Source organism: Cnephaeus nilssonii (genome assembly GCF_951640355.1).
Source record: "Cnephaeus nilssonii genome assembly, chromosome: 2".
NCBI lineage: Eukaryota > Metazoa > Chordata > Mammalia > Chiroptera > Vespertilionidae > Cnephaeus > Cnephaeus nilssonii.
In genome coordinates, this window is record NC_137073.1 from 52,273,200 (window position 1) to 52,295,672 (window position 22,473).

Sequence of the window (22,473 nt, forward strand, 5' to 3'; positions counted from 1 at the left end):
AGACTAGAGGATTGCAAGAATCAAGTCAAAGATTTGGAATACAAAGAAGCAAAAAACAATCAACCGGAAAAGCAAAAAGAAAAAAGAATCCAAAAAGTTGAAGATAGTGTAAGGAGCCTCTAGGACAACTTCAAGCGTACCAACATCCGAATTATGGGGGTCCCAGAAGAAGAGAGAAAGCAGGATACTGAAAACCTATTTGAAGAAATAGTGACAGAAAACTTCCCCCACCTGGTGAAAAAAATAGACTTACAAGTCCAGGAAGCGCACAGAACCCCAAACAAAAGGAATCCAAAGAGGACCACACCAAGACACATCATAATTAAAATGCCAAGAGCAAAAGACAAAGAGAGAATATTAAAAGCAGCAAGAGAAAAACAGTTAGTTACCTACAAGGGAGCACCCATACAATTGCCAGCTGATTTCTCAACAGAAACTATGCAGGCTAGACGGGAATGGCAAGAAATATTCAAAGTGATGAATAGCAAGAAACTACAACCAAGATTACTCTACCCAGCAAAGCTATCATTCAGAATTGAAGGTCAGATAAAGAGCTTCACAGATAAGAAAAAGTTAAAGGAATTCATCACCACCAAACCAGAATTATATGAAATACTGAAAGGTATTCTTTAGGAAGAGGAGGAAGAAGAAAAAGATAAAGATAAAAATTATGAACAACAAATACGTATCTATCAACAAGTGAATCTAAAAACCAAGGGAAGAAAAAAATCTGATGAACAGTATTAACTGGTGAATATAATAGAATCAGGGGCATAGAAAGGGAGTGGACTGACAATTCTCAGGGGAAAAGGGGAGTGGGGGGTGCGGGAAGAGACTAAACAAAAAGCGTACACCTATGGATGAGGACAGTGGGGGAGGGGGGTTAAGGGCAGAGGGTGGGATAGGAACCTGGTGGAGGGGAACTATGGGGGGAAAAAGAGGAACAATTGTAATAATCTGAACAATAAAGATTTATTAAATTTAAATAAATAAATAAATAAATAATTTTTAAAGAAAATTATACAAATATAAACATGCATGTTCTTGAACATATATAATTTAAAAGTAAAAATGCCCCCGGCCAGTGTTGCTCAGAGGCTAGAGTGTTGGCCCACACACCAATAGGTCACAGGTTTGATTCCTGGTCAAGGGCATATACCTGGGTTTCAGGTTCAATCCCCAGCCCCAGTCAAGGCACATGTGGTAGGCAACCAATCAATGTATCTCCCTCACATCAATGTCTCTCTCTCTCTCTCTCTCTCAATCTCTCTCTTACCCTCTCCCCCCCTCCTTTCCACTCTCTCTAAAAATCAATGAAAAAAAATATCCTCAGATAAGGATTAACAAAAAACAAACAAAAAAGTAAAAATTGATATACATCAAACTTTTATCATTAACTACCTCTGAAGAGCGAGACAGAATAGTGGGAAGAATGCCACTTTCTAATTTATGTACCTCTAGTTTGCATTTTTATCACAAGTATCTATATATATAAAAGCCCAGCGACCAGCGACCAGCGACCAGAATGGCAGAACGACCAGAATGGCAGAATGACCAGAATAAGCGGTGGCTATGATGCACACTGCAGCAGCCAACCAGCCTGATCCGGGCCCCAATCTCCCCCCCTCCCCACCCCCCACCAGCCCAGCCCGATTGGCCCCCAACACCCCGATCAGGGTGGGGCCAGCTGGCCAACCACCCGTGGCTCCTCCCCCCAGCCAGCCCCACCCCTGATTCCCCCCCACCCAGATCAGGGGCGGGCCTGGCCGGACCCCACCTGTGCACGAATTCATACACCAGGCCTCTAGTAAAGATATAAAGAAAAGACTCCCCAAATAATTTTTTGAAGAGTATTTTTAAAACCAAGGATTAAGAAGATAAAAATCAAATTTCACAGATACAATATTTAACATTAAAAAATTATTTCTCCTTCAAATATTTTTATTTATATTTATTTAGAAAATGAAAAAGGCACTTATATCATGATAGTTACTTTTATGAAAAATCTCCCAATTGCATTTTCCACTCATAGAATGCCTCTGGTTTCTGCTTTATAACCTAGGCTCCTGAACCATTCTAGCTCTAATTGAGCGCCTCAACAATAAATCAGTCTAACCACAGGTCCAACCATTACTGTGGTTGCACAGCAAAGAAATCTTTGTCCTTTTGCTCTATGTTTTAGGAAAAAAGTCTTTCATTCATTCATTTGTTGATTCTTCCAGTAACTACTTATTAAATATCTATAACATGCCTGGCACTGAGTGAGGTCCTGAGTACACACAGATAAAAAGTACTGGTCACAGCTCCCGGGAGCTTATTAGAGGAGAAGCAGTTCTAACACATGACAATAATTGCTACAAGGAATCCCTGTACAAAGTGAAGTATAATCCAAGCCCAGCTGGAGCAAAGGGAAGGGAAAGGCTTCACAGGCATCCCTAAATCACCTAGAGAGTCCCTTCTTCACCGACACTTTCCTCCTTTCCTCTCAACCAAAATATTACTCTTCTCCCTTTGAAAATACTGCTTAAAAGCTACCTCCTAATCCTTCAAAAAAAAAAAACTCCACTTACTCTTAAATGTCATATAATTCTTAAGGAAAACAATCATATCTGTGAAACTCAAGAGCAAGCAAGTGAAGAAAAAAAAAAATGCTCACTGAATGCCAGCTCTACACAAGTACCAGAGAGAGCAAGTACTTAAATCATTTCTCACTGGCCTACCTCTAGTTGTCTCTAAGTTGCTTATCATTTGCATTTTAAGCTATATCCTATTTGAAATAGTGAATTTTTCAAAGATGAATACTTAGACTACTCCAGTCACTAGGTATATACTCCTAGGTAAAACCAACTGGTAAGAAGGTGGAGGTGCCTAATAGCAGGTAGGGAAGGAACTCCTGCTGTTATCCTACCTAATAATAGACAAATATGCAAATTGACCGTACCTTCGCTATGCCCGCGATTGGCCAGGAGGCGCGGGGGGGGGGGGCCGATTGGGCAGGCGGGACGCTGAGCTCCCGTCGCCAGCGGCGGCTCGAGCTCAGTGTCTGCACCATGGCTGTGCTGCGGCACAGAAGGGGCCTCTGGGGCAGCGAGCTCACGTCCCACCGCAGACCATTAAAAGCGTGGGAGCTGGGTGCCTGTCCGCTCAGGCACCAGGCCTTTCAGAAGCCTTCACCGCGCCGGAGGCTTCTGAAAGGCCTGGTGCACCAGCGATCAAAAGCAAAAGCGTGGGAGCTGGGTGCCTGTCCGCTCAGGCACCAGGCCTTTCAGAAGCCTTCACCGCGCCGGAGGCTTCTGAAAGGCCTGGTGCACCAGCGTCAAAAGCAAAAGCGTGGGAGCTGGGTGCCTGTCCACTCAGGCACCAGGCCTTTCAGAAGCCTTCACCGCGCCGGAGGCTTCTGAAAGGCCTGGTGCACCAGCGATCAAAAGCAAAAGCATGGGAGCTGGGTGCCTGTCCGCTCAGGCACCAGGCCTTTCAGAAGCCTTCGCCGCGCCGGAGGCTTCTGAAAGGCCTGGTGCACCAGCGGACAGGCACCCAGCTCCCCCGTGATCGAAAGCGAAAGCGTGTAGGGGACCCTACACGTGCATGATTCAATCATGCACTGGGCCTCTAGTTTTAAATAAATATCAATAGCTAACTAGTCCCAGTGTATCAAAAACAACATAAATGATCTAGTTTTCTTCCCTTTAACTTAATACAACCAAATGTAAAAACTGCAGTCAATGTATATTTAAAGTTAGAATACCATCAGATTTTTCAGCAGAAACTTTGCAGGCCAGAAGGAAATAAGATGATATAATCAAAGTGCTGAAAGCAAAAAACTTCAAACAAAAAATAATCTACACAGCAAGATTATCAATCAACAAACTGTCTAATACTTAATAGAAACCTATCAATATACATCAAATAAATGACTAAAATAGTAAATGATTATATGATTATATTAGAAAATGGGACTAATAATGTTATTAACAGAAATAGATAAACCAGAAGAAGGAACAAGCATTTAAGAAAAAAACTAATATATAGAGTTTAGTGACAGGCAGTTGAAAACAAAGGACTGGTGGGCACACAGGCTGAGAACAATATATAGATTGAGATTCTGCTGATTATAAGTGTTAGTTGAAAAAAATAATAATTACATCACAAATGATACACAATTCAGTAAGATAAATAACAAGCAAAAGATAACACAAATATAAAATAACTGTAGCCTGCTTAGGTAGGAGAATAATCTAACAAAATAACTACAAATCAAGACAAGTCAAAACTTTCAAAGAAAAAAATAATCATTTTGGTAATTATTTAGTAATATGAAAATAACTTTTACTTTTATTTTAGTAAGTTACTAAGAAGAGTAATGTAATCCTACCTTACTACTATTCATTGTTGGTCATATCTTAGCTAAAGTAGCAGGTCCATGTTGAAGGGTTACACATTAGGGATGAGGAAGACACGATAAAACTTTCAGTGGCGTCTCACGGAATGATCATAGGTCTAGCCAGAAAACATGAGCTGCAAGAATAAATTCAAGGAGTCAGAATTGTACACTGCAGAGAAAAAGGTTAAAATGTACACATGAAGTACAGAACACTATTATTGGAAATGAACTGTGGCAATATCTCACATTCATCATATTAAAAATAAGAATACTATTCTTACTTAACTTTATCCCCTGTTTACTCTCTCCCTTTCTTTCCATAAGTTTCCCAGTGAATAATGGATCTTACTTACCTTCTCTTCTAACCTATTCCCTGAGTTTTGAATAGGTAATTCATGTTTTTCTCATTTTCACAGTATAAAACTAATTTCAAGTTTGAAGCACATCAAAAGAAGAAACTACACTTGTTGAATTATTATTACAGCCTAAAGAAGTAGTTAACTATGTGAAAAAAATTTTGCCAAAGGCTGAGAAGGTTTGGGAAGGATTCTACCAGACATATATACTTTCTCTAAAATTGTTTAGTATGCCAAAACATGATCCTTGGATAGTCTTTCAACCCTTGCAACTAGGATATGTTTGTTGATTTTAGAGAGCATGGAAGGGAGAGAGGGAGGGAGAACATCAATTGGTTGCCTCCCGTAGGTGCCCTGACCAGGGATCAAACCCGAAACCTAAGTATGTACCCTGACCAGTAATGGAACCCACAACTTTTGGGTATACGGATGATGCTCCAACCAACTGAGCAATCCAGCCAGGGCTGAAATTAGAATTTCTAAGATGTTATTGGTCATTTGTCTCTTATCACTGATGCCAATATATGCAGTTTATAGCCCTGTTGCTGTTTCTCATTTTTTGCCTCACACCTCATATTTCTAATCCCAACTTCTTGGTTTATACTCAGCTCTCCCCTTTTTTCAAGCTCCTCATTTTTGTTTACTTATTCCGTTTCCTGTCATTTCCCCTACTTCCTTGGCTTTCATACGAATCAGAGGACATTTCATTGATGTTACCAATAAGATTACTCCTTTCATCCTGACCAAACACAGGAATATCTTCCAAGTCTCCTGACCCATTTTCAAAGGGTTCCTCTTTTGCCCCCCAGACAAGCATTTTATTCTCTTCTAGATTTGAGAAGGTTCTCAATGCTACAATTGGTTGAAAATCTAATCTACATATAATGAAAGTGTTATTACATCCCTCTGGTTCCACTAAACTGATATGATTGAAGACAGGGATTGTTATCTTAATATAGCCAGCATCCTACACAATACCTGGAACACTGTAGTTACCAAACAAGTGATTACTGAGTGAATGAAATTCCAAGGTGAATTACAGCTTTCTCTGATCTGTACACTTTGGCATAAAGTAAGGTTTTGACAAGAGTTTCTGTATTAAATGATAAAATTCATGACCTAAACATATATTTAAATATAAAAACTTTAATCATCACTTCCCTTTTATACTGCTGTCAATATTTCTGGAATTCCCTGGAAATAGTACAGTAAACAGTATTACTTACAAAAGGAAACAAAATGTAGTACGTACCTAAATGTACACATTACATATATTACCTAATTCCACTCTAAAGACAGATTCCCCAAAGTTAGTGAACAATCCATTTAATTTGAAATTGTTTAGCCTCTCTTCTTTATCAGCAAAGATAGTTCAAAGTTATCTCTACTTCCATATTCTGGTCTCTGACTGTGATATATAAAAACATTTATTTTCAAAAACCTAAAAACAAGCTATTCAACTGGGATTCCTTGCCCACCACCAAGTATTGTCAGATGTCTTGCTCAAGAAAGCTAGTCATAGTTCCCATGTGTTATTTATGTATCATTTTCCAACTCAAGTCTTTTCTATACTTTTTTTAAATGAAAAAAAAAAACACAGAATTTTTCCACTTGATATTGAAATGATTGGGGTTAAAACTAAGCAACAATTTCTTTGGTAGAATTCTAAATGGAACATTTCCTTGTTCAACCTACTATAAACCTACGATAAAAAAAATTATAGTCCTTGTATTACTTCAAAGGTATATTTTCCTTATCAAAACTCATCAAAGGTTTCTACAGACGAATTAAAAATGTATAATAATGACTTTCTGGTACAACTAATCTTGCCCACCAACTTCCCTATTTACACAGGTTGCCATCTCTAACTCACATTCATTAGCCAAATGTAGTTCCTAGTCTTTAATTGTGCTTCTCCTCACAACTAGAAATGGATTGAGGCAAGAGAGGTACCTAAGATGCAACATTTATGGAGACATTCATTCTCAGGGTTGTGCATGTGCCACCCTGTGGTTGCATGACCATAAAAGTGAATAGGTCTTATTTTGTGACTTAGGCATCTCTCATGCCTCTTACTCCTCTTACTTCTCTAATAAGTAACAAACAAAAATCTAATTCTGACAAAGCAAATATCTAAAATTAAGCAATGAATTTAAATATAACTTTTCATCCATTTAAAATCATGTTTTCGAAGAAAATCTCTTGTTCACAATGTGATGTTAGGTGAAAAATAGATGAGGCAGGAATGTTTATATACAATAAGATTTTGGTGTGTGTTTTCTTGTGTGTTTCTTTTTTTGTTTGTTTGTTTTTCCTCAAATGAGTGCAAGTTGCATGTGCATGTAAGTGACAGACCTGTGCTATGTTTTACTCCCCTTCTTTTGGTGGCACCATCTCAATTTATTTCTGTTGAACTACCCTTCTCTTACTCTTAATCCATGTAGTTTGGGTGGCACTAATTATGTATTCCTACTCTCAAGTTTCTGGAATGAGCACAAAGTTCCTAGAACAAGTATATGACCCAGGTGGGGACAATCAGCATATTCCCTCCCACAAGCAGTAGTTCAGGAATGAACCCAATAGGACTGATAACACGCAATTCTGCAAGAACTAATGGGGACGTTATCTTTCAGCTGAGGTTGCTAAACTGAAAGAACATGATAAGTATCTACTTCACAGTGAGCCAACCAGCAAAAACAATCGCTAAGAGATGGAAAGAGATGAAGAACACTCTGAAAACATTTTGCCCCTAGATCTAATCGCACCTGAGTTCAGGTGTTAATAGATATACCTGCTACAATCTTAGAATTACTCTTGGGAAACAATTCTCTCTGGATTTCTCACATTCCTGCACAGAGCCTTCTGAGCAAAAGGTACTACAAGGATATCTGCATGACAGCCAGCCTTGGAAGCTAGAAACAGTGTCTCCTTACAGATAGAGACCTCCAATGAGCTTTGGAAAAGTAGAGCCCTCTCCTTCCCTTCCCTGGAAGACATTACTTATATTCTTTTATTAACTTATGTTTACTTATGCTGCTTTATATTTTTATTTACTTATATTCTAGTATAATAAACCTAAAGACATTTTGCCTTTCTACCCTGGAGAGAGTTGCTCAATGAGCAATCTCTCCCCTCTGCAAGGTATTCTTTTCCCATCCATTTTCCAGACTTAACAGTTACATGAAGCAATAAGTTATTTTTTCTTATTTAATAACTCAGTCAACAAATATTTGCTGAGAACCTACATAGTTATGTGCCACAGATTTTCCTACACAACGAAATAGACAAAAATTCCTACCTTCAATTAGTTTATAGTCTAGAGAGAGGGAACAAATACAAAATAAATAAAATACACAGTACTGAACAGTAATAAGTATTATAAAGAAAGAAAACATAGACAAAGGTAACAAAAAGTGTGAGGGAGGAAGGAGATTTCAAATTTATGTTAGGTGATTAAAGACTTTACAGATGAAGTGATATTTGAGCAAGGACCTAAGCAGATAAGGAAGTAAGTCATATGAATATCTGGAAGGGAGATTCTAGGCAAGGAAAACAGTAATAAGCATTTAAGAAAGAGCAAGAAGGTCTGCAGGGAGTGAATGGTAGAGTCAAGAGAAAAATCTGAGTTCAGAGAAAGATCTTGCATGAGGGAGGGAGAGCAGGACCACAAAACTAGCTCATTTGAGGACCCTGAGCTTGTACTCGGAGTCACATGGGAAGCAACTAAAACATTCTGAGTAAAGTGACGTGATCTCTTACTTTTCAAAAGGATGACACTAATATTCTGAGAGCAACGGCAGTAGGAGGGAGACTTGTTAGGAGTTACATACAAGGAGAGAAAGGACAATATTGAACTAGAGTGACCCTAATAGAGGTGGTGAGAGCTGGTAGATTTCAGACATATTTTGAAGCCAACAGAATATGCTGAAAGATTGTGTGGGGGAAGTGAAAGAAAAAGAGTCAAGAAAAACTTCAAGGTTTGAAGTCTCAACAGAAACAAGAAAAGTGTTGCCACTTACAGAAATGGTGTTATTGGCAGTTGGACAAACATGAGCAGAGCAAGGATGATGGCCTGGGTACAGAAACTAAGCAGGGCAAAGCGCCCCGGATGCCTAGCACAGGGCAAAACTGGGAAAACAAGGACCTCGCTCCCAGGGTAACCTTTCCTCCACTAGCATAGTGCTGGTCATGCAGTTTGGACCCCTGATCTTTTCCTCCCTAAAGATAACATCTAGGCCTCAGTGTAGGCCCAGAAAGGCAGCAAAACTAGACAAGTGACCCTGGCTGCCTCAAGACCAGCAGCACTGACCCCCTGCCCTGGCCCCAAACCAGTGGAGACAATGACCCTGAAAGAGCATACCTGGAAAGCTGATGAATAGTCTATTGAAACCCTTCCCTGAGACCTCCCCTAAGATTTCCACCTGCAAGAGAGAAATAAAGACCCCATGTGCCCTCATCATTTGCTTCTGCCTGTCTTCCATCTAAGGGACCCCATGAGACTTGCAACCCAGGGAGCAATGGGCAGTAGCAGCTCGTCCCAGGCTAACCCCATGAACCTGTCTCCAAGGCCCCCTTTTCTCTGACTTCCGAGTGAGCCAGCGTAGCCCAGCCTAGGCTCTGCTATTGCTTCACCTATACCCATCCTTGTTTCACTGTCCTAAAGATGTTTTTGCTGAGGTCAATAAATTCTTGCTTGCTTTTCTACCCTTTGTCTCTTGATTGAAATCTTTGCCTCAAGAAGACAAGAACCAAAGTCTCCTCGTCTGGCCAGTAACAATGGAAGCCTAACGAATATAAAAATGTATGCCAAAATCATGTAATACAAGTAGAACTGAGTCAATAATAGAAAGTGGAGGGAATCTGGTATCCTCTATTGTAGGGTGTGAAGTCAGCAATCCTTAATAAGCAAAAACAGCTGGTAAACTGCCAACTCTTGTAAATAGGGCTCTGTGCCTATCAAGGATGGAACTATGGAGTACTCAGTAAAAATGTTAGGATGCTGGTATATTGCCTATTATGTAGCAGTCTTCAGAAGTCCTTCAAAAAAGCAGTATACTTTGAGTGGCCTTAATAAAACAAAAACCTTTTCTGTCTTTCGTTATAAATCCAAGATGGCTCATACTGCAACTTACAAGGTTGAAAATAAAATATCCCTAAACTAAAATTAGGCTCTTAACTACACAAAAACAAAAACTGAGAAAAGCCTAATGTTCCAGGCTCCTCCTGCCCAAGCACTCTAGCAAAGAAGATATTTACCCATTATCAAGAACCATGCACTGTGAAACATTCTGGGAACAGGGACAAGTTAGCTGTGCATTGTTACCTCAAGAAGTTTCTCTGGGTGGCCTAGCGACAGAAGCCAAGAAGGAAATTGAGAAGACTAGGATTTGCATGGTTTCTCAACCTCAGTACTACTGGCATTTTGAACTGGGAAACTCTTTGTTGGGGGGGTGGAGGGGGGCTGTCCTGTAGGATGCTTAACAGTATCCTTGGGCTCTGCCTACTAGATGCTAGCAACACCTACCTACTCAGCCCCATTGTGACAACAAAAATGTCTCCAGACACTGCCAAATGTCCCTGAAATATCAACTGCCTTTGTTGGAGAACCACTGGATTAGAGTGATGGGCAAAGTTGTTCAGAGACATACCAGGCAATGGTTTGATTCAAGAACTAGCATTTGAGCTTTGGGTACTTGAGAGAAGTTGATCAAATGCAAGGAAATTTTTTTTTAACTTGGTTTTCAAAAGTTATAGTGCCTAAGAAACTCCCAAAAAAAGGTTTGTTACTGCTTAATTCCTAAGACGGTTCCCAGGACCCCAAGCCCTCATCAACATTAAATGAACTATGAAGCAGTACAGTCCCCACTAAGGGAATCTTTCTCGATACTCATCTTGTCTGTGACCAGGGGTGAAAAGAATAAACAGAATCCCAGGAAGAACCAGTGGCAGCCATACTGGCTAATCAAAAATCTCACCACACTGCCAGGGCAGAGTCCTTGCCCTTCCTGGCCAGTGACATACGTCCTTATCGTGGATTGGAAAACCTCTGTAGGTTGTTTCTCCTTTTTCTCTTTTCTAATTGAGAGTTTTTACTGTCTTTATGCTATTCTCCTTCTGACACTGAACACTTTCTTTATTACAATCAGTTATAGTTATCATTTAACCATAAGTTCACAGGCCCTCAGCCTATCTATTCAAATAGAACTGAGAGAATTACCCAGAGATCCTTGACTTAAAGTTAGATACAGCAATTAATCAAGTCTTTGAGTTGTCTTCCTTTGTTAGGGGCAGGTGATAAATACATCAGAAGTTGTAAGTCAAAGATTTGCACGATGTTAAGAGAGGGCATTTTTTTTCAAGGATGTATACATATGTAATGGAGCACATGTATGCACATTGGGAAAATTTATAGTGAAAATCTTTTGGTTATATTGTCCAGCGTGCACTGCCCCTTCCCATGGTCACAGTACCTTCTTTTTCTTTCAGTGACCCACCCACCCTGACTCTTAGTCTGTGTGGTTCAGACCATGTGGCTGACCACAGTTCCTGTTCCCTGTTCCAACAGTTAGCACCTGGTCCAGATCTGGCCTATCATTGTATGCTATCTCCCTAACCACAGGACCAATGATGAAATATGGCCCAAATTATTTAATGAGATATAATCCTAGGGCTAATGCTAAAATGGGTAAGAGAAACTCTTTTTATGTTGGGCTTGCTAAATTGAAAGAGTGTAAGCCTAGAGCCCCTAGAGAGAGGTCTACCTGGAGAAAGCCTACCTGAATGTATATATCACACAAGAAAAAGCCACTGGGCATGTCCTGAGGCCACGAAGCCCACGGAATCCATCTGGGCCTGAGGAGTACACTCCTGTGAACCCCAGTGCCCTGAACTAGTATGGGTAGGGTTTTGATCTCATACAAATGATGAAATTTAAAAATCTAATAATATTACCAGTTATCAGATGAAATTGTTATCAGTTTTCAAATGGAAAAATTGAAGTCATAAGAATTAAATTATTTGCCTAAATTCATACAACTAATTACTGGTGTCACAGATTCAACCATAACCAGGCCTGGTTGTAATATCGATGCTCTTTCCACTACATCATATTCCTAGGAAAAAATCCTGCCACTCCTCTATGCTTTATAATTATCTGCAACCATAAGGTAAGTCCTTACATGGAAAGAGTACTCTATTAACATTTGTTGAATGGCCAAAAAGGAAAGAAGATTCGTATGTCTTCTTTCTGTCCCATTCCTACAACAACTAGCCTCTTGTGTAACACAGAGCATTTCTGTATTATTTTTATAATGAAGGCTACCTCAAGGACGTGTCTATTTCTTTACCATCTTATCTTCTTTCACAGAATGCCATTTCCAGTCACAGGATAAATCAAGATCCAAAATACAAATAGGAATCAGAACCTTAGAAAGATGCCATCAGCGAGGTCTAGCTACTATTCTGTTTTCATTAATTATAAAACTTGAAAAAGGATACCACATAATCCTGTAAGTGACATATTGTTGTTTATGTTAATATTTTAGGATATTTGTAACTACTACATTAACTTCTAGAAAGTATCAGCTATTTATAAACAGTCAAATCTCTTTCAAATATTATTGTTGAGGGTGAGAGAGAAGGGAAGCAAAACAGGATTTATGAATATAACAACCCGGACATTTTCAAGAAATCCATCTAAAAACAATGCGTATTTTTGTCAGAACACTCAATAACAATGTTTCACAAGTCAACTTGTTTCCTTAGAAGGTATGGTAGACTGATTCACATCCAGATTAAAGACACTGGATTCAAAGTTCCTTTTTTTAAACTTACTCAAAAACATCTATTTTCTGGCTAAGATCCACCAGTTTCTTAGGCCTCTTTACTTTTTCTTCACTTCTAACAGCTGGCTTTCCTTTCATGAAAATATTTTACAAAGAAACAATATATTATCACTAACCAGAGTTATAATATAGGACAACCTCAGACAGAGAACAAGCTAAAATGTGGACACTGGGCAGTTAGCTAGGATCATGCACATCTTAGGATCTCACTTCCAATAATAGGAATTCATTTCAGCAAAATTGCAAATATTACAACATGGACCTTTAGAGTTACTCCCAAATAATTAAAACTGATGTTAAATCCAGGACTGCTAATTGTTCACTGTATTTAAACACCATTTGTATTCATTTCAGGTTTAGCATAAGAAAGACCTAAATACAAATCCTGGGTCTCCTTGGATGAATGATGTGACCTATAATTGGTTCCAGATCATAAAAAGAAAATATCGACACGCTATTCAATTTACAGGGTTTAAAAAAAAAGTACAAAAAGTATCTAGAAGTTTTAGTAAACACTAAACAAATATTAATGCCCTTCCCCCACAACGATATCTGAATCCACATAATTTACTAAAACACTTTTACAACCTGACGAGTGTGGCTTAGTGGTTGAGGGTCGACCTATGAACCAGGAGGTCACCGCTGGATTCCTGGTCAGGACACATGCCCAGGTTGCTGGCTCAATCCCCAGGGGAGAGGAGGGAGTGCAGGAGGCAGCCAATCAATGATTCTTTCTTATCATTGATGTTTCTATCTCTCTCTCCTTCTCCCTTCCTCTCTGAAATCAATAAAAATATATATTAAAAAACTTTTACAGACAGAAATTATTTCTACTCTGGAGGTTAAAATGTTGAGGAGGGGTGAAAAAAGGAATATACATCAACAAATAATTATACAAATCTAATATAATACATTATATATAGGTAAGAAAAAAATCAGCCTCATGCTTTGTAAAAAGTTCCTATTATATATAAATCTAGATAAAAATACATATAGTTTTCCAATATAACTATTTATAAATAATTGAGATAGTGATCTAACTAGTTATCTGTCATTAATTATCTGAGTCAATTGCATTGCTTAGTTCCCTTTAATTATTCTACACTACTATGTAAGTGTACTCAATACATAGAAAGTAAAGAGGCCTGCCAAAGTGATGGTACTTAACCAGAATATATGTTTATAGTAAATTCAGAATGGATGTGAAATGTGACAGTGACTGGATCTGTATCATTAGAAAGTCCACCATACAACACAGACTCCATAGTTAAGCAAAAACAGTAATGCTTGAAAATGTTTCCTTTGAATTCAAGCAAAGCAAAATTTGCAAAACCTTTGCGAAAGCTGAATTGTTACCAAAACTGAATATTGGTAGAAGACTCAAATTTTTCTTTGTATAATGTGGAATTAACAAAAGAGCCCCACCAACTGACTAGAAAAACTTGGGAAATCCCACCAAGCTAAGCATTCAGGGAGCAAGAAGGGGCACAAACTACAGAAGTCTCCATCTCCAAGGAGCCGACATACCCAAGAAACAGCAGCAAGCATTACAGTGATCCAGGACTAACTCTTGGGCTTTGAGATTATGCTAGAGATACTCTTGTTCTGCAAACCCCGGGACACAAGAGTCAGGAATAAGAACCTTTCCACGTATCCTAAAGATGTAATACTAAGCCACCAGCCTTCATTTTGGAAGCAAAATATGGTTTAACAACTTTAATGACTCAAGTCCTATTATAAAATTGTTAAAGATCTGAAGGCCTCAGTTAAATTTTCAATTAAATTTTACTGTATTTTATAAAGCTAGTTATATCAGAGATCCATAAAACTTTCAAGAAATACCACATGCTAATGTGAAGGATCTAATAAACATTGTTCTTGTAAGTCTTCACTTCTAACTGAATATTATACATACTACATCCACACAGGATGAGCTATTTTCAAGCAACCTCCTTCACAGTGATGTAATTTTGAAGACTTTTCTGACTGAGCCAATGTAAAAAGCATTTTTACATACTAAATGTCTAGAATATAAGTATTATAGTATTGAGTTTCTCCTTCTCCTAAAACTACTTGTCCCACTATGGAAATAATTTTTCTGCAAATAAAATAATTTATATAGAAAGCTAATTTCAATTTTTCTACAGAAACTAGTGTTATTTTATTTACAATAAAGACCATAGTGCTGTGACTCAAATGTTTAAATGTTTGTTATCAGTTACTCTGATTTGGAAATGTAAGACTCTTCATTATCAATTAACACAAATTTAGTAATATTTTCTTCTATAGCATTACAATACTGATTTTATAAAGTGAAGAAGCATTCATTTAGAAAAATGTGTAACTTGGATGTCAGCTGTAGTACTATAAGGTATGTCCCAAGGGTGACGAATAATAGTTACACACTTTTTTTAATGACTCACTTTCCTCAATAAATCAAAGAAGATTCAAGTTTATCCCAACAATGACATCATTTTCAGTCACTTGTATCCTGGTATGCTTTCTTGAGCAGAAGAGAACAAAATGGAATTACAGAGCATGGCAGGGCACTGCACATTAGTGTAAGTCACACATGTAAATATATTGTACAGGATGGGAAAAAATATTGACAATCACTGACTTAGATGACAAAACCTTTGTTTTACTGCTGGATGAGGCAATAAGGATTATCAGGTTCAACTCCTAACTCTTCACTCAGTTCAGTGCTTGCTTCACAACACCCAATAACTACAGGCTGGTCTGAGCATTTAAATTGTATGTGTTTTTGAGAATTAAAACCCTAGGCTCATAGAAAACACATTTTGACATAGAGATATTTATAAAATACTAGAGGCCCAGTGCACGAATTTATGCACAGGTAGGGTCTGGCCGGCCCACCCTGATTGTGGCCGATCAGGGAGGGCCGGCCAGGGGGAGGTGATGCAGGAGGTTGGCCAGCCAGCCCCGGCCACGATCAGGATGTTGGGGGGCCAATCGGGGTTGGGGCTGGCTGGGGGAAGGGGCCACAAGCAGTTGGCCAGCTGGCCCCGCCCCCTGGTCGAACTTCCAGTCGAGGGGACAATTTGCATATTAGCCTTTTATTAAATAGGATTGCTTCTTAAAAAATTATCATACATTAGAATGAGGCAGAAGACACTCAACTAAGAGTTTTATGTAATTACATTTGAAAATACAGTTTAAGTTTTAAACAGATTAAGTAAATGTGGTTTAAGGTGGGGGAACACTAGAGATTTATGAAAGTACTAGTTTTTCTGTACCCACTTTTAAGCAAATATTTGTAGTTTAAATGAAATAAATTTTGGGAAACCATCCAACAATAGATGATAATCTAGGGTGAAAGAAAAATAATTCAGGAATTCAGACAATCTAGATATATTTGAGGTAAACAGCATTTAAATTTCTGACTACCCTACTGGAATAAAATAATTGAAGAACTATAAAAGAACAGCTAATCAGAGATATTTCTAATTATTTGCTCTTCAGTACAAATGCAAATGTCATTCAATTTAAGTGAACATAATATAATTATTTTAATTTTCTAAGTCTAAATTTAGGGGCTTTTAGGATGCTAGAATAAACAGAGTCATACTAGGAGAGATAAAATTAAAGCTATAAGGTATGGAACCTACATAACATGGGACTTCCTAAATTCAGGCATTTTACTCTCATTTCTTCATTAACAACTTTGTGAGGCAATTTAGTCATCCCAGTTTTATTGATGAGAAAACTGGTTTAAAGAGATTAAATAACTTCCCCCAAATCCCACAAAATAAATTCCTGATTTCTGACTGAAACCCAGATTATCTGGCTCCCAAAAAAATGAATCTTGCCCTGGCCGGTGTTGCTCAATGGTTAGATTGTCTGCCTGGGGACTGAAGGGTCACAGTTCAATTCCCTGTCAAGGGCATGTACCTGGGTTGCAAGTTCAATCCCTGGCTCACCACTGTGTCAATGTTTCTCTCCCTCTCCTTTCTCCCTCTCCTTCCTTCCTTTCATTCACTCGCTCTCTCTCTCTCTCTCTCTCTCACTCTCTCTCTCTCTCTCTCCTTGCCTTCCTCCCTCCCTCCCTACCTTCCACTCTCTCTGAAAATCAATTGGGTGAGGATTAACAAAAAATATATGAATATATGAATATTCTTTCACTGTACACACTGTACGCTGTCACCTAGCAAAAAACACCTACTTTAAAATTGTCAGTCTTTTAATTAAAATCTCCTAAAGGAGGAGACAATGTCAAGGTTATAGTAAGTGGTGATGATGTCTAGACTAAAAATTAGTCATGCTTTAATAAGTATATATGAATGTTTGGGAAATAATTCCAAATCATGCATGACATTAAATTTTTAAAAGCTGAATATACAATATCCCAAAAGTGAAGAAATCTGAAAATTTTTGTAGAAAGGCACTAAATAAACTTCATCTTACCTATTTTTTTTAAAATTTTTTACCTAGATATGTTGAATTCCAAAGAAAAAACTCCAGAGGCCCCATGCTGTGTCAGCCATAAAACAAATTCATATGGGTAACTAGGATTATATTTATATTTATGAAATAAGGAGATCATTGCTTGGGTCGGATTCTTTTTTTCTGACTCCAATATGTCCTCTATTTATTTCCAGTTTCCTTCCAGATCTTGGAGCCTTCTTCTAATTTAGGGTAACTGAGTCTCAAGTTCAGGAAGTCTTACAGGTTTAGAAGCAAGTGCAGATATACTGCAATGAAAACCATAAAATTGCATTGATTGGTGGTATTACAAAAAAAACACACAAAAATTTCAGTTATTTTCTAACACATTAACTATGGTGGAATTATCAGTGACTTTTCTATAGTTTTACAAAATTTATTTTAAAGCATTTAACTTTTATAATAAAAAATTAAAAAGGAAGAAGAAAAGGAAAAACAGAAGGCAGAGGGGGGAAACCTAGAGATTGATTTTAAAATATCTAAGTATCTTATTCTTTCCAAAGTTCCAAAACTATGACCTGCTTGTTCCCTTTAATCCCTCAGTAATATGGTAAATTAATCACACATAAATATGTCAAAGACAAGTGAGATATTTTAAAAATGAATTAATCCAAAGATCTCTAAATTCTATAGCTCTTAGTTGCAATAGTTAAGAAATTAGTTATAAAAATTACGTATGAAAAATGATTCTGGGGTAAACTAAAACTAGTAAACAGGAGAGTCCTGTTAAAAGAGAGTCCATTACAAAAATACATTCTTATTCCAAAACCACATATTTAGATTGATCCAATTTATTAAGTATGTTACCAATGCATTGCATAACTGATAGCCCCTTGGGCCTCTCTTCAAAAAAAGATGCTTATTTAAAAATCAAGTACAAAACTAGAATCCATTAACATGAGAGTCCGATTTTAGAACAAAACTTTATTTGTGTAACAAGTTCACTAGATACTCACTTTTTCTGATTACCAAAATGCAATTTATTCATCTGGGCCTTGATTTACAAAAATGATGACTTCTTACTCACAACCTTGTTTTATAACAGTCTCATGGAATTAAACTGCTATAGGTTTTATAAACACTACTTCCATCTACAAATAGAAATAAGTACCCTAAAATATTTTGGAATGATATATAGTTACGCTGGTTTTCTAACTTGATCACTTCAGTTCCTCTGTTCCTTATATTCATTATGTAACAACTGTCTTAAAAAGGTTATTGCTGTGTAGGTAGGTAGTTACTGAACAATTCAAGTTTTGTGCGACTGGAGGAAAGAAAATGGCAAGTTTGAAACGGTCCCAGACCAGAGTTATAGTTACCTAGCAGTTGAAGATGATCTGAAAGTGATTTTTCTACCAAAAGCCTAGACTGTTTCTTCCAAACCAGTGACAACCACCTTTGAAGCAGAACAGAAGCTGCATTAACTGGCCCCTACATAATTGCACATGGTATATGTTTTATGCTGCTAGCCATCTGTGTGGAAGAGAAACAGATCTTCAACAAAGGCCTTTCACGGAAGAAGAGAGAGAAAACGTTTCCACATTCATGGAAGAAAACAGAAAACGTTTCCGCGTATGCCTATGTCCTCTCTTAATACATTCCCCATACCTCTGGCAACAGTCTCCTTGGTTCAAGAATACTAGCAGAAAATTATTCCTGGATTACAAGAGATATACTCAAGCCTTCCTTTGCATTAGCTGGCAAACTTGTGGCTCTTCATAAATGTCTCTCTTAATACCACATAGATGAACCAAGGCCACAACACTGAGGCAGTGGTTATTCTTTGCAATGTTTTGTTGTTTTTAATCCTATTCCCATTCCATAGGTTGAAAAGCATTTTCTAGTCTTTAATCGCTAAAAATAGTTTGGGTCTATTCTTACTGATTTTTACTTTAGACTTTTATACACAGTGACTCCGTTTGGGGACTTTATTACTATCTTAAAAGACCTGGAGGAAAACGGTATAGTACCCCCTCAGAGCCGTTGATGTCAAAGTGACAGCGAGACCACTATGATTATAGGCAGCTTCTTACCAATTAAGAAAGTTGAGCCGCCAAGACCGGTTTGGCTCAGTGGATAGAGCATCGGCCTTTGGACTGAGGGGTCCCAGGTTCGATTCTGGTCAAGGGCATGTACCTTGGTTGCGGGCACATCCCCAGTGGGGAGTGTGCGGGAGGCAGCTGATCGATGTTTCTCTCTCATCGATGTTTCTAACTCTCTGTCCCTCTCCCTTCCTCTCTGTGGAGAGTCAATAAAATATATTTTAAAAAATAAAAAATAAAAAAGGTTGAGCCTTCTTTTTAACCATAAGGCGAACGCCTATCAAAGGCTACGAGCCTTCATACGTTTTTAGAGCTGGGATTGCACAGCACTAGGTAAGGTCACTAACGTACGAAGCAAAAAGGGACAACTTCACAGTTAACTCCCTATCGTTGGTGCATGATGTACCCCAGCCAGGCGGCACCAACACCAACCCAAGGAGTGTGTTTAGGAAAGCTGGTACTAAGGGAAACGCCAATGGCAGAAAGCGGACCCCAGGGTGCTTCTCAGCCCCTCCTCACCCCCAAATGGCAAGGAGAGGACGCTGCCAAAGTGCCCCCCGGCTGCAGTAGCTTCACCCTTAATCGTTGATCTCTTTGGAGTCCCCTCGGGCCCAGAAAGGACCAGGGACCCGACAGGACCCGGGATGGGAGGTGAGGGCTAAAGGTAGGAGGTGAGGAAGCTGACCTGCGGGAGAAGAGCTGGGGTCGGACTGCGGCGGGGAAGGGGAGGGGGTTGTCAAGGGAGACTGCGGGGTCCCAGAGGTAGGAATTGGGGAGCACCTAGGGGTTCGAGTGGCCGCCACTGATGGAGGACCGGGCCAGCAGAGAAGCCAGCGGAGAAAAGGGGATGCGGGCGTGATGGGCGGTGCCTGCAGTCCCCCCACCACCACCACCTCCCCACACCCCGCAGACCCCCGACCCGGCGACGGGGCGGGGCCGTGGCGCCCGCCTCAGCCTGTACGCGCCGGCACCCGCCCCCTCAGGCTCCCGTCCCCGGTGGGGTGGGAGGGGCGGGCCTCGCGGGGCCGGGTGGGCAGCGCGGCCCAAAACCCGAAGCAGGAAGGCTCCGCCGCGGGCGCCGGCCGAGCGGGAGACCCCGCAGCTTGGGGCGGGAGGGGTGGGGGTGGCTGAGGGCGTAGGAAGAGCATTCGGCGCAGCCGCCGCAGCCGGGACAGAGTCCCAGGCTCCCTTCTGCGGACAGGAGCGGAGCCCCCGTTCCCAGCCGGCCTTCCCTCCGCTTCCCCCCTCCCCCGGCGTTGCCCCGGGCAACAGCGCCCGCCGCCCGCCGCGCGAAACTCACTTACCTAGAACCTGACAAGCAGGAGCCCCTCAGACCCGGGAGCCAGTCACCACCCCGCGTCACGGGGCCGCCTCAGCCAATGGGCGCCGCTGTCACGAGTCTCTACGGCCAATCAAGCTGCGCTCCGGTCTCGGGGCACCTCGAGGCCTCAGCCAATGGGCACGAGCGGAAGGCGGCGCTGCCGGCCGGCCCCCAGCCCCCTCCTCCACCACCTCCCAGGAGGTGGGGCGCGGCCGATTGGCCCGGGCCCCGGAGGGTGGGACTCGGGCTCCCGGCCCGGGGGGCGTGCGCGGACCCGGGCGGCGGGCGCGGCCAGAGGGGGGCGTGGGGCGCGGCCGCCGCCCTCGGAGCCCGCTCCCCGGCCCGGGTGGGGTCCCGAAGTCCTCCTGTTGGCGCGGCTCCCTGAGGTCCCGCAGCCCGCTCCTCCAGCGGGTGTCCCGGGCTGGCGGGTGGGAGCGAGGGCGGGATGCGCCCGAGGCGGACGGCGGCGTCACAGGAAACTTCGGGAGACTCGCCGGCCGCTGCCGGGAAGTGGCCAGGCCGGGAGTGATAAGCTGGGGCCGCCTGCGAGGGACTACCCCGCGGATCGGCGGCCGGAAAGGAATGCGGAGGGCGGGGGCGGAGGCGTGATGAAAATGCTCCGTGTGCCCGCGGGGGACTGGCGATCCCGGGGGGCAGCTTTGGGATCGCGGACCCCGACCCCGCACTGCGCACCCTCCACCTCCGGAATCACTCCCTTTTTGCTGTACGTTTAGCTGCCATCAGTTGTAACTTTAGAATGGGTTTTCAGCTCCTTCGAAGGATGCAATTCCTTAAAGGCAGGAACTGGCTCTTGCTCACCCCGGTAACTCCCGCGCCTGAGACTCTGAAGACAGGCGACACCCTCGGTGCAGGAATGGGGATAGGTGCTGTTTCAGGGCGTCCTGTGGGTGGTCCTGGCAATAGAAGTCCTTACCTCTTTGGGAGACTAGAATGCGTGAAGAACCCACATTGGCTTGGTCTTCCAGAGAGACTGAAGCGTCCTTCGCCAAAAGAATTGAGTAGAAAATGAGTAATGTGAGCTAAGGAAGATAACTAGCTGCTCTGTAACAGTATGATCGGTATTAGTCACTACTCAAGGGTGTGTTCCTGCAACCGACTTTTTAAGGCATTGTATCTTGTACTTTGGTTGAGCCGCATTCTTTGCCTGGAGCAAATCTAACTTCAATCAAACCTCATCTCCACACTACACCCCTTTAAAACATTTACGTGGGAGCCAAAGAAGAGGGGTGACTATGTTTTTTCTAAACAGGGTTGTTTATTTGACCATAGTGCAAGTCCTATCCATAGCAAAACATACATCTTAATTTAGACTTTTCTTATCTACCGTTTCCAAGTCAAAGAACCCAAAGCATGTAAAGACAAATCAAATTTTAAAATAAGAGACTTAATTTTCCCATTGAAAATGGAGAGATTTCCCTTCTCAGATCATTTACCTTAGAAAACTTGTAATTGTTGAGTACTTTTTAATCTCTTTGAAGTAAAGATACTAGTAAATCTTTTTTTACATATATTTTTATTGATTGCTGAGGGGAAGGGAGAGAGAGAGAGAAACATCAATGATGAGAGAATCATTGATCAGCTGTCTCCTGCACACCCCCACTGGGGATCCATCCGCAACCCCTGGCATCTGCCCTGATCTGGAATCCAACCATGACCTCCTGGTTCATAGATAGACCCTCAACCACTGAGCCACAAGATAAATCTTTTTGATGACTAAATAGGTCTTCTATCAGCTAGTGCTTTGTCAGCTTTACTTCCCAGGAATGTCGTCCTCCAGTGCCTGAGAGCTATCTCTTTGAAATGCATGCAAATATTAAGAGAGGTAATGCCCATGAATGGATAAAGAAAGGTGGTATACATATACAATGGAATATTATTAAGTCTTCCATAAAGAAGGAAATCTTGCCAATTATGACAACATGAATGAACCTTGAGGTCATTATGCTAAGTGATACAAGTCAAAGAAGTACAAATACCATATGATCTCACTTTTATGTGGATTTTTTTTTAATCCTCAAGCGAGGCTATGTCTTCATTGATTTAA

General features: G+C 40.8%; 1 protein-coding gene across 4 annotated transcripts in view; it reads right to left on the reverse strand.

Annotated features, from left to right (window-relative positions):
• The window catches only part of FER (FER tyrosine kinase), a 304,478-nt gene extending 282,988 nt beyond the window's left edge, over positions 1–21,490 (reverse strand). For 2 of the 4 annotated variants that reach the window (XM_079799478.1, XM_079799476.1), the window contains exons 1-2: positions 20,392–20,964; positions 4,373–4,515 (exon numbers count right to left, since the gene is read on the reverse strand). The gene's annotated coding sequence lies outside the window, so the exon portion shown is untranslated. Of the gene's footprint in view, positions 1–4,372; positions 4,516–20,391; positions 20,965–21,342 lie in introns of those variants that run through there. The other 2 variants (XR_013815162.1, XM_079799477.1) reach the window with 2 other exon arrangements.
• Between the last annotated feature and the right edge of the window lie 983 nt (positions 21,491–22,473).